Here is a 13,971-nt window from a genome sequence, read left to right as displayed (position 1 = left end):
GTATGTGTGCTGACTGGAGTAACGCAGCGTGGACAATTGTAGCCCGAGACTATAGGTATACGCATTATGGCTACACAGATTTAAAGCCTGATTCTCCATTAGGAAAAAGGAGATCCCAGTGGAGATTTTTATTGTCCTCCACTTGAGAAACCGGATATCCCACCACAGGTGATTGCTAATCCTGGTAACTATACTTGTTTTAGTCTTCCAGGGCATGGGCACGATTTCGGAGAGCTCCAAGGCGACTCTTGTAGAGAATGGATCATTGCCTCCCACAGGGCCACGTACTCAGCCATATGGTCAAACCAGACTAACCTGAGAGCGGATATATGGTGGTTATGCAGTGATAAAAGCATAAGAGCCAGACTACCACATGGTTCTCGAGGGGATTGTGCGGTGGTCCAGCTAATCATGCCGTTCCACCTGTTGTCAACAGGGATATGGCCAAAGGTACGTAGTGGGAAGAGACAGAAGCGTGAAACTCTGCAAGGATCCTTCCATTCTAGTATCTACAGAGATGACATTGGAGTTCCCAGGGAAGTGACCAACGAGTACAAGGCTAGGAACCAGGTAGCAGCCGGGTGGGAATCCATAATTTGGTGGGTGATTATAAAAATGAATGTAGATTGGATAAACTACTTATACTATAACCAACAGAGATTTGTTAATTATACCCAAGATGCAGTTAAATGGATAGCTGAGCAATTAGGACCAACTTCTCTCATGGCTAGTACTTTGAAATAGGATTTTGAAATTGAGGGAGCCGACTACGTCTGGTGCAGACCCATGGTGCTGAATATATGTGCAGCTAAACACAATCAGGTGTGAGTGAAAGTGGGGTGTGACTGCCCAGGCCAAATGCACAGAGTTAAGCAGAGGTCATAAAAGGGGGAAGGGTGTAATGAACTCATTTTCTGCTCCACCAGTTGAGAGTTCCCCTTCCGTTCTCCCTCTGGTGGTGACAGGAGGTAGTGCGGTTGGTTTAAGTGGTAGTGATCTGCCACCTGATGAGGAAGATAACGATTGGATCTCTGGAGTATCAGACTGGATATAAGACAGCCGACGCCCTATCCGGGTGCTGGTGATTCAGTCTGCTTCTCAGGTCCTGGACTTCAGCTCTCTTCCAGTCTTCTCAAGTTAAGTTTGTTTTTTGATAATGTTCACACTTGCGCTTGTTGGTCAATTCAGTTTTTTGTGTAATCAGCCTGCCCCTGCTGGGGCTATGCTGAAATTCCACTCCTATTAATCAGTATTTGCCAATCTGCTTTTTGTCCCTTATTAGATTGGCCTCTTTCTTGCTCTGTCCCAGAATATTTCAGAGTGCTGATATAGGTTTAGAAGTCTAGTGACTTCAGGGTTAATTTTGCCATCAGAAGTGTTGGACAATATTTTTGTAGGGTTTTTTTGGCAGATTGCAGACGGTGTCTTTCCTTTTCTGTCCTTTTTAGTTAGCCGGGCCCCATCGTTTGCTCAGCCTATTTTCCAGCCTTTGTTTGTATTTTCATTTTGTTTCACCATCAATACATGTGGGGGGCTGTCTTTCCTTTGGGGTCTGCTCTGGGGCAGTTAGTTTTCCTCTTTTCCTGCTTTAGGCTTATGTAGTTCTCCGGTTGTGACGAGGCATCTAGGACCAACGTAGGAACGCTTCACGACTGCTGCTAGTTGTGCGGTTAAGATCAGGAGTCTGCAATCTGCACAGTTACCAACTTCTCTGGTTTTCTGAGACTTAGCTTGTTGTCTTTTTTTCCTCCTCGGTTTTCCATTCATAACAGAATCACCAGCCATACCGCAGATTATAGGGTACTCAAAAGCAGGAAAGAATTGTTAGAGAAAGAAAAAAAAAAAGTGTCAGAATTTATTTTTTTTTTTATGTATTTTTTCCTCTTTTTCTCTGGGGCCGTAGGAGGATTTTTTTCCTAATGGAGATTAAGCAACTGTCTGATCATGTGGAGCAGCTTGCTGCTGAAGTACAGGGAATTTCCACCTACCTTATTCAGTCACATGCTGCTGAATCCAAGATTCCTACTCCTGATGTGTTTTCTGGGGATCGGTCTAAATTTCTGAATTTTAAGAATAATTGTAAATTATTTCTTGCTTTGAAGCCTAACTCATTGGGGAGCTCTGTGCAGCAGGTTAAAATTGTCATCTCCTTGCTGCGCGGCGAACCCCAAGATTTTTCTCTGACACCTAAAAATCCTATTCTGACTAATGTGGATGCATTTTTTCAGGCCTTGGGGTTGTTGTATAATGAACCTAATGCCGTTGATCAAGCTGAGAGAACCCTGTGTTAAACCAGGGTCAGGATCCTGCAGAGTTGTACTGTCAAAAATTCCGAAAATGGGCGGTCCTTACTACATGGAATGATAGTGCATTGGCAGCTCTCTTTCGGAAAGGTTTGTCCGAGACCGTAAAAGATGTTATGGTGGGGATTTCCTGTTCCCTCTGGTCTGGATGGCTCTATGTCATTAGTCATTCAAGTTGATCGGCGTTTACGTGAACGTAAAACTACACAGGAGGCGCTGCCACCTTTTGAACAAATGTCTGAACCTATGCAATGTGATGGGGTTTTGTCTAGGGCGCAACGTCGGGAGTTTAGAAGGCGTAATAAGCTGTGTTTTTTCTGTGGAGACGCCTCTCATACTATTTCTGTCTGCCCTAAACGAGAGAAACGTTTGCACACACATTTGCTGTGGGCAGTATACAACCTAAGTTCCTTTTGGCAATTACTCTGATCTGCTCCTTGTCCACACATTTTCCACTAAGGCTTTTGTGGATTCAGGAGCAGCTCTGAATCTGATGGATTTGGACTTTGCTAAACGTTATGGTTTGTCCATGATGCCTCTGCAGATGCCCATTCCTTTGAGGGGTATTGATGCCACTCCTTTGGCGGAGAATAAACCTCAGTTTTGGACCCAGGTGATAATGCGAGTTGCCCCAGACCAACAAGAAAATTGTAAATTTTTGGTGCTGCATAATTTGCATGATACTATTGTTCTGGGGTTCCCCTGGTTGCAAACTCATAACCCAGTTTTGGATTGGAAATCTGTGTCTGTGGTGAGTTGGGGTTGTCAGTGTTTTCTTAGGGACGCTCTTGTTTGTTTTCTCCACCTCTCCTCAGTCTCATGATATTCCTGATTATCTGGCTGATTTCTCTGATGTTTTTAGTGAGAGTAAGTCTGCGTCTTTGCCTCCTCATAGGAGTTATGACTGTGCAATTGAGTTGATGCCTGGGTGTAAATTTCCCAAGGGTCAGCTTTTCAACTTATCTGTACCCAAACATGATGCTATGCGATCCTATATTAAGGAGTCATTGGAGAAGGGTCATATTAGACCATCCTCGTCACCGTTAGGCGCTGGGTTTTTTTTTGTGGCCAAGAAAGATGGTTCATTAAGACCGTGTATTGATTATCGTTCCCTTAGCAAGATAGCGGTTAAATATCAGTACCCATTACCTCTGATGTCTGATTTATTCTCCAGAGTTAAGAGTGCCTGCTGGTTTACTAAGCTTGACCTCAGGGGGGCGTATAATCTTATTCGCATCAAGCACGGGGATGAATGGAAGACGGCGTTTAATACTCCGGAGGGACATTTTGAGTACCTGGTGATGCCTTTTGGGCTCTCTAATGCCCCTTCTGTCTTCCAATCCTTTATGAATGATATTTTCTGAGACTTTGTGGATACATTTTTGATCGTCTATCTGGATGATATTTTGATATTTTCTGGTGATTGGGATTCCCATGTGGAACATGTCCGGACTGTGTTCCGGATTTTGAGGGAGAATTCCCTGTTTGTTAAGGGATCGAAGTGCCTCTTTGGTGTACAGAGGATTTCATTTTTGGGATTTATCTTGTCTCCATCGACTATTGAAATGGACCCGGCCAAGGTACAGGCCATTTATGATTATCAGCCTACTTCTTTGAAGGCTCTCCAGAAGCTTTTGGGTTTTTCTAATTTCTATCGTAAATTTATAGGTAATTTTTCTAGTATTGTCAAACCACTGACTGATCTGACCAAGAAGGGCGCTGATGTGCTGAATTGGTCTCCTGAGGCTGTCTCAGCATTTCAGCAGTTTAAGCGGAGATTTACTTCAGCTCCAGTTTTATGGCAACCTGATGTCTCACTTCCATTTCAAGTGGAGGTGGACGCTTCTGAGATTGGTGCAGGAGCTGTGTTGTCCCAAAAAGACCCTGTGCCTTCTTTTCTCGAAAGTTTTCCCCATCTGAACGCAACTATGACGTGGGGAATCGGGAATTGTTGGCCATGACATGGGCATTTGAGGAGTGGAGACATTGGTTGGAGGGAGCTAGACATCAATTTGTGGTCCTCACCGATCACAAGAATATGATTTATCTGGAGTCAGCCAAATGCTTGAATCCTAGATAGGCTAGATGGGCCTTGTTTTTCACGCGTTTTAATTTTGTGGTTTCTTTTCTTCCGGGCACTAAGAATGTTAAGGCAGACGCCCTTTCTAGGAGTTTCTTTGCTGATTCTCTTAATGTGACCGAGCCTACTACTATCCTAGGTGAGGGGGTAGTTCTTTCTGCCATTTCGCCCGATTTGAGACACGCCCTGGAGGAATTTCAGGAGGATAAACCTGAGCATTGCCGTATGGGAAGATTGTATGTTCCTGACCAGTGGAGAAAGAGAGTGATGTCTGAAGTCCATTGCTCCGCATTGGCTGGTCATCCGGGTATTTTTAGTACCAGAGATTTGGTGTGTCGGTCGTTTTGGTGGCCTGCCTTATCTCGTGATGTCAGGAATTTTGTACAGTCCTGTGGTACTTGTTCTCGGTCTAAACCCTGTTCTCGTTCTAGTGGGTTGTTGATGCCTTTGCCGGTGCCCAAGAGGCCATGGACCCATATCTCAATGGATTTTATTTCTGATCTTCCTGTCTCTCAGAGAATGACTGTTATCTGGGTGATTTGTGATAGATTTTCGAAGATGGTCCAACTTGTACCACTCGCAAAGTTGCCATCTTCCGCTGAGTTGGTGCCCTTGTTTTTACAACAGGTGGTTCGGTTACACAGGATTCCTGAGAACATTGTGTCCGATAGAGGGGTCCAGTTTGTTTCCAGATTCTGGAAAGGCTTTTGTTCCAATCTGGGAATTCAGTTATCCTTCTCCTCCACGTTTCATCCCCAGACCAATGGGCAGACTGAGAGAACAAACCAGTCCCTGGAGTCTTATTTAAGATGTTTTATATCTGCTGATCAAGATGATTGGGTCTCATTTTTGCCCTTGGCCGATTTTGCGCTGAACAATAGAGCTAGTTCTGCCACTCTGATGTCACCCTTTTTCTGTAATTTTGGGTTTCATCCTCGATTCTCTTCAGGGCAAGTGGAATCTTCGTCCTGCCCAGGTGTGGACACTGTGGTTGTGAGAATGCAGCAGATATGGGACCAAGTGGTGGATAAGTTGTCACTCTCTCAGGAAAAGGCCCAGCGTTTTTCCAACCTGCGTAGAACCATTGGTCCCCGTTTTAAAGTGGGTGATATGGTTTGGCTGTCGTCTAAGAATATTCCTATGAAGGTTGCATCTCCAAAATTTAAGCCAAGATTTATTGGACCTTATAAGATTTTGGAGATTCTTAATCCTGTTTCTTTTCGATTGGCTCTTCCAGTTACGTTCAAAATCCATAACGTATTTCACAAGTCACTGTTGAAGAGGTTTGTTGAGCCAGTAGTTCCTGTGGTGGCACCTCCTGATCCTGTATTGGTTAAAGGCAATGTAGAATATGAGGTAGAGAAAATATTGGATTCTCGTTTGGTTAGACGGAGACTCCAGTATTTGGTCAAATGGAAGGGTTATGGCCAGGAGGATAATTCTTGGGTCTCTGCCTCTGATATTCATGCCAATAAATTGGTTCGTGCTTTTCACCGGGCCCATCCTGATCGGCCTGGTGGCATGGATGAGGGTTCGGTGACCCCTCCTCAAGGGGGGGTACTGTCATGAACTCATTTTCTGCTCCACCAGTTGAGAGTTCCCCTTCCGTTCTCCCTCTGGTGGTGACAGGAGGTAGTGCGGTTGGTTTAAGTGGTAGTGATCTGCCACCTGATGAGGAAGATAATGATTGGATCTCTGGAGTATCAGACTGGATATAAGACAGCCGACGCCCTATCCGGGTGCTGGTGATTCAGTCTGCTTCTCAGGTCCTGGACTTCAGCTCTCTTCCAGTCTTCTCAAGTTAAGTTTGTTTTTTTGCTAATGTTCACACTTGCGCTTGTTGCATATGCATACCATATAAAATACAATGCAGTTCATATGTGGCATTCGGGAGCATGGGAAAGTGGTGGAAATTCAGCAATGCATACCTGTGGGAACAGAAGAACATCTCAGTCAGATGGTGATGATGACAATACTGTAGGAGTCATGAGTGGCCAAATGTATTCTAGAATTCTAGTCTAATTCAACAGTACTTAGAAACAGTACTTTTGAAATAGGATTTTGAAATTGATGCAGCTGACTACATCTGGAGCAGACCCATGGTGCTGAATATATGTGCAGCTAAACACAATCGGGTGTGAGTGAAAGTGGGGTGTGACTGCCCAGGCCAAATGCACAGAGTTAAGCAGAGGTCATAAAAGGGGGGAAGGGGTTATACAGACCACTTAGATGTGTGGCAGAGATAACAAGAATGGAGTACAATTATGGATACAAGAAGATGGGTAAGCTATGCATACCATATAAAATACAATGCAGTTCATATGTGGCATTCGGGAGCATGGGAAAGTGGTGGAAATTCAGCAATGCATACCATATAAAATACAATGCAGTTCAAATGTGGCATTTGGGAGCATGGGAAAGTGGTGGAAATTCAGCAATGCATACCTGTGGGAACAGAAGAACATCTCGGTCAGATGATGATGATGACAATACTGTAGGAGTTATGAGTGGCCAAATGCATTCTAGAATTCTAGTCTAATTCAACAGTACTTAGAAATAGTACTTTGAAATAGGATTTTGAAATTGATGGAGCCGACTACGTCTGGAGCAGACCCATGGTGCTGAATATATGTGCAGCTAAACACAATCAGGTGTGAGTGAAAGTGGGGTGTGACTGCCCAGGCCAAATGCACAGAGTTAAGCAGACGTCATAAAAGGGGGAAGGGGTTATACAGACCACTTAGATGTGTGGCAGGGATAACAAGAATGGAGTACAATTATGGATACAAGAAGATGGGTAAGCTATGCATACCATATAAAATACAATGCAGTTCATATGTGGCATTCGGGAGCATGGGAAAGTGGTGGAAATTCAGCAATGCATACCATATAAAATACAATGCAGTTCATATGTGGCATTTGGGAGCATGGGAAAGTGGTGGAAATTCAGCAATGCATACCTGTGGGAACAGAAGAACATCTCGGTCAGATGATGATGATGACAATACTGTAGGAGTTATGAGTGGCCAAATGCATTCTAGAATTCTAGTCTAATTCAACAGTACTTAGAAATAGTACTTTGAAATAGGATTTTGAAATTGATGGAGCCGACTACGTCTGGAGCAGACCCATGGTGCTGAATATATGTGCAGCTAAACACAATCAGGTGTGAGTGAAAGTGGGGTGTGACTGCCCAGGCCAAATGCACAGAGTTAAGCAGACGTCATAAAAGGGGGAAGGGGTTATACAGACCACTTAGATGTGTGGCAGGGATAACAAGAATGGAGTACAATTATGGATACAAGAAGATGGGTAAGCTATGCATACCATATAAAATACAATGCAGTTCATATGTGGCATTCGGGAGCATGGGAAAGTGGTGGAAATTCAGCAATGCATACCATATAAAATACAATGCAGTTCATATGTGGCATTTGGGAGCATGGGAAAGTGGTGGAAATTCAGCAATGCATACCTGTGGGAACAGAAGAACATCTCGGTCAGATGGTGATGATGACAATACTGTAGGAGTCATGAGTGGCCAAATGCATTCTAGAATTCTAGTCTAATTCAACAGTACTTAGAAATAGTACTTTGAAATAGGATTTTGAAATTGATGGAGCCGACTACGTCTGGAGCAGACCCATGGTGCTGAATATATGTGCAGCTAAACACAATCAGGTGTGAGTCACTAATGTTGTCACTGTAGCGGGCATAGCCGGATGGGACAAGTAGTCCCATCGGAAGATGCCCACACAGGCCATACACAGCCCGCACAGGCCCCTCAAAGCCCGGCACAGGCTCTGCACAGCACCCCGCACACCTCCGCACAGCCCCCCGCACACCCCGCACAGACCCCCACTATGGGCGCAGGATCTGTTGCTGTCCGGCGATGGATTCCGTCATTTGTCGGACAGCGACGGATCCTGCGCCCATAGGTTTCCATTCTACCAAAAATCGGACAGCAACGGATTCATCGCTGTCCGATTTTTCAGCTGACACAAAAGACGCTGCACCAAGCAGGGCAGTGCAAGGTCTCTTATACCCCTGATGATGCTGTGCGGCCAGCCAATCACTGCATGACCACATTAAAGATGGCTGCGGCGTTTCATTGCCTGGCAGACAATCCCTGTACCGTGATTGGGTCTCTAAAGTCCTTCAAAAATGCTGGGTGGAGACCCGAGTGAAGAGTGAAAAAAAAAATCTCTCCAGCTTCTATATGATCCAAAAATGTATTTATTTAAAAGAAATCATGTTAAAACAGTTCACATGAATAGTGTAGTAGTGCTACGCATTTCGAACACAGTACTTTGTTCTTTCTCAAAGCTACATATCATTTAATGCACAAACTTTTTATACACAGCACCAGGCATTGCCGGACTGGGACTAAAACTCAGCCCTGGCATTTTTAAGAGCACAGGCCCACGTCTTCTAACTTCTGTAATCTTGCTCTCTAGGTAGTTTAAGTACAGGTTAGCAGCATACAATCAAAACGTTTAGTGTTACAGAGCTGCATAGCCAAAAGCCACAGAATTATGGCCAAATTAGATGAGCCAATAATCATGAAATGTGTGATTATAAGAGGGCATCTTCCTGATTATTGGCTCAATAAAATAGGTCAGTAATCATCTGATGTAAGAGCAAAATGATTATCAGTCACGTGAGATGATTTTTAGCCGGCTTAAAAATCAAGGTTCTTGGTAACATATTGCCCCGGTAATCGTCAAGTGCGCTCCCGAGAACAGGACATTCTATGTGCGCAAACATATTAACAGTCGTTGTGTGCACAGAGAAGTGCGTCCTCCTGTGTGAATAGGCCGTATAGGACACTGACTGACGTGTATATGACTGGTTGGTGGTCGTGTATATGCTATAGCACAATAATGACAGTAAAGCCTCATTCAGACGTCCGTTTCTCACATCCATGTTCTCTCTGTGGTTTTCATTATTTCCTTTCCATTATAGTCTATGGTGCTGCTCACAGGCCCATATGTTTTTGCAGACTGTGTCTCACCAAATAAAAATCAGAGACATTTTCAGTTTTTTATCGCTGTCACAGACAAAATCACCTATACAAGTCTAGGAACCTGTGCCAATCATGGACATCACATGGATAGCACCCTCTGCGTTGATTCAAATTGTAATGTATAGGAGAAGCTTTTAATTAATTAATTTTTTTATAGGTGAAAATCACTAAAGTTTCAGTCTGGGGGCAAACACACATCACCGGCCCATGTGTAGTGACTCATTAGCCGACTATATCAATATGAGAACAAAACCAAATCACACGGAAATGATTTGAAAATTTCTGCATTTTAAAAGGATGCGTCATTTTAAGAATAAGGTAGACAGAGGCATAGGACCACCCTACCTACCCCACAAAAAAAGCAAACTGAAGAAAAAAAAGTGTTTAAAGCTATTTAGAAATTTAAAGGGAACCTGTCACCAGTTTTTGAGTCTTTCAACAAATGTCATCACTGTTATCTGCTCTGTTCTGTATTACACAAATGTGTATATTGACTCCTGCCTTCCCCTGTATAGCCCTAAAACCATCTGCAGTGTGTTTGTCTCCTCCCTGCTCCTAATCGCCAATCTCCAGCCAGCTGTGATTGATGTGGATGACTGGTCCTGCGCCATCTACATATCACAACGAAATCTTGTGACTGTGCAGTAGCATCGGCGGCCCGTCCAATTTGCTTTGTGGGTGGAGCAAGACACATTATTGCGTATGCGGCAAAACATGTAATTCCAGCACCGGTGAAACTGCGCCTGCGCGGGACGCGATGCTACTGTGCAGGCATGAGATTTTGTTGTGCTATGGGGATGACAAGTCATCCATATTTATTAGAGCCGAAGGACGACGTTTTGGAGCAGAAAGGAGGCACACAGACCACAGAGATGACGCCGGACCATCCTCACTTAAATACAGTATGGGAGCAACTCAGATGTTTTGTTTTGGGGAAAACAGGGGGTCAGGAGACAATATACTGTACATGTAGGTGTAAGGCTATGTTTCCACGCTGCGTACTGGCAGTGCTTTGGATGCACTGGATCCCAGCTCCGTCCAAAGCGCTGCCGACTTTTGTACGCACAGTATTCCGCATGTATTCTTTGAATCGCCGCATCCTATACATAGGATGGTGCCATTTATCCTGTGGAGACTGAGCATCTCCGCAAGATAAATAGACATGCTGCTGTCTAGAAAGACGCGCCGCATGTGCGTAATTTCGGATGTGTCACCCGCGTCCCTGCACGCATAGTGGAGACGTGATTTCATAAAATCCCCTCCACTATGCTGTAACATTTGGATGCTGTGAATTGGACGCTGCGGCTGTACGCAGCGTTCAACCCGCAGCTAATCCTGACCAAATATGCCATGTGGAAACATACCCTTATGCAGCACAGAGCAGATAAAGGTGGATGCATTTGTTTAAAGACTCAAACACTGGTGATAAGTTCCCTTTAACAATATACTTGTGTCCACAAATCTGCAACACAGGGCTGTAAAAAGTCAGACGTACAGTGTGGGCAGCCTGGGGGGTCATGATTCTGCAGCATTACAGTACATATACACATACACTCACATACAGTACATATACAGACACATAAGGTGCATATATATACATATATTTATTATATATACACATACAGTACATATACAGACACATAAGGTGCATATATATATACACATACACTCACATACAGTACATATTCAGACACATAAGGATCACATATATATACATATAGCTATATACACACAGTACATACAGTTGTGGCCAAAAGTATTGACAACCCTGCAATTCTGTCAGATAATACTCAGTTTCTTCCTGAAAATGATTGCAAACACAAATTCTTTGGTATTATTATCTTCATTTAATTTGTCTTAAATGAAAAAACACAAAGAATTGTCCAAAAGCCAAATTGGATATAATTCCACACCAAACATAAAAAAGAGGGTGGACAAAAGAATTGGCACTGTTCGAAAAATCATGTGATGCTTCTCTAATTTGTGTAATTAACAGCACCTGTAACTTACCTGTGGCACCTAACTAAATCACACTTGCAGCCAGTTGACATGGATTAAAGTTGACTCAACCTCTGTCCTGTGTCCTTGTGTGTACCACATTGAGCATGGAGAAAAGAAAGAAGACCAAAGAACTGTCTGAGGACTTCAGAAACCAAATTGTGAGGAAGCATGAGTAATCTCAAGGCTACAAGTCCATCTCCAAAGACCTGAGTGTTCCTGTGTCTACCGTGCGCAGTGTCATCAAGAAGTTTAAAGCTCATGGCACTGTGGCTAACCTCCCTAGATGTGGACGGAAAAGAAAAATTGACAAGAGATTTCAACGCAAGATTGTGCGGATGTTGGATAAAGAACCTCGACTAACATCCAAACAAGTTCAAGCTGCCCTGCAGTCTGAGGGTACAACAGTGTCAACCCGTACTATCCGTTGGCGTCTGAATGAAAAGGGACTGTATGGTAGGAGACATAAAAAGACATAACCCCAAGACATAAAAAAGCCAGGCTGGAGTTTGCCAAAACTTACCTGAAAAAGCCTAAAACGTTTTGGAAGAATGTTCTCTGGTCAGATGAGACAAAAGTAGAGCTTTTTGGGCAAAGGCATCAACATAGAATTTAAAGGAGAAAAAAGAGGCATTCAAACAAAAGAACACGGTCCCTACAGTCAAACATGGCGGAGGTTCCCTGATGTTTTGGGGTTGCTTTGCTGCCTCTGGCACTGGACTGCTTGACCATGTGCATGGCATTATGAAGTCTGAAGACTACCAACAAATTTTGCAGCATAATGTAGGGCCCAGTGTGAGAAAGCTGGATCTCCCACAGAGGTCATGGGTCTTCCAGCAGGACAATGACCCAAAACACACTTCAAAAAGCACTAGAAAATGGTTTGAGAGAAAGCACTGGAGACTTCTAAGGTGGCCAGCAATGAGTCCAGACCTGAATCCCATAGAACACCTGTGGAGAGATCTAAAAATGGCAGTTTGGAGAAGGCACCCTTCAAATATCAGGGACCTGGAGCAGTTTGCCAAAGAAGAATGGTCTAAAATTCCAGCAGAGCATTGTAAGAAACTCATTGATGGTTACCGGAAGCGGTTGGTCGCAGTTATTTTGGATAAAGGTTGTGCAACCAAGTATTAGGCTGAGGGTGCCAATACTTTTGTCTGGCCCATTTATGGAGTTTTGTGTGAAATGATCAATGTTTTGCTTTTTGCTTCATTCTCTTTTGTGTTTTTTCATTTAAGACAAATTAAATGAAGATAATAATACCAAAGAATTTGTGTTTGCAATCATTTCCAGGAAGAAACTGCGTATTATGTGACAGAATTGCAGGGGTGTCAATACTTTTGGCCACAACTATATATATATATATATATATATATATATATATATATATATATATATATATATATATACACATACAGTACATATACAGACACATAAGGTGCATATATATACTGTATATATACACTTACACTCACATACAGTACATATACAGACACATAAGGTGCACATATATACAGTATATATACTGTGGTACAGTAAAGGGTGTTTTACTGGATGGAAGATTTGTTTCTAATAGCAGATTAATGTTTGACCGGGTTTTTCCCTAAAGACGGGACCTGCGATGATGTAATGGTCACGTGATCAGCCCATGTGATGTCTACCTCACTGGTGGGTGGGGTTAGGCCCTATGTAATGGAGGTTGGTAATTGCCACAGTGTGAGTGTGTTTCTGGAAGCTACAGGAACTTGTGTGGACTCAGCCTGGAACTTGTATATAGGATTCCCATGCTGCAGGACTATAGTAGCAAGACTCGGAAGAACCCCGGGAATGGCACCTGGCGGATGCCGCAGGACCTGGCAGCCGCTTAGTTACGCCCGTCTCGTGCAAGGGATGAGTCTGGGACCAGTGGTTCTCCAATCTGGAGTATGTGTTTGGTTTTCCTTATGTTCTGTTAAGCTGCTGGTTACTGAGTGACATTAAAACCACTGGAATTGGACTTTATGCCTGTGTGTTGCCTCGCTACTGCTGCTCGATTCAGAGCGAATCCCTACAATATACATATATTCACATACAGTACATATACAGACACATAAGGTGCACGTATATATACATATAGCTATATACACACAGTACATATATATACACTCACTGGCCACTTTATTAGGTACACCTGTCCAACTGTGTGTTAAGACTTAATTTCTAATCAGCCAATCACATGGCGGCAACTCAGTGCATTTAGGCATGTAGACATGGTCAAGACAATCTCCTGCAGTTCAAACCGAGCATCAGTATGGGGAAGAAAGGTGATTTGAGAGCCTTTGAACGTGGCATGATTGTTGGTGCCAGAAGGGCTGGTCTGAGAATTTCAGAAACTGCTGATCTACTGGGATTTTCACAACCATCTCTAGGGTTTACAGAGAATGGTCCGAAAAAGAAAAAAAATCCAGTGAGCGGCAGTTCTGTGGCCGGAAATGCCATGTTGATGCCAGAGGTCAGAGGAGAATGGGCAGACTGGTTCGAGCTGATAGAAAGGCAACAGTGACTCAAATTGCCACCCGTTACAA

This window comes from Dendrobates tinctorius, unplaced genomic scaffold (genome assembly GCF_039654945.1).
Source record: "Dendrobates tinctorius isolate UK_male_01 unplaced genomic scaffold, ASM3965494v1 ptg000102l, whole genome shotgun sequence".
Lineage (NCBI taxonomy): Eukaryota > Metazoa > Chordata > Amphibia > Anura > Dendrobatidae > Dendrobates > Dendrobates tinctorius.
The sequence above is the reverse complement of the archived record's forward strand: the minus strand, read 5'-3'. Positions refer to the sequence as shown.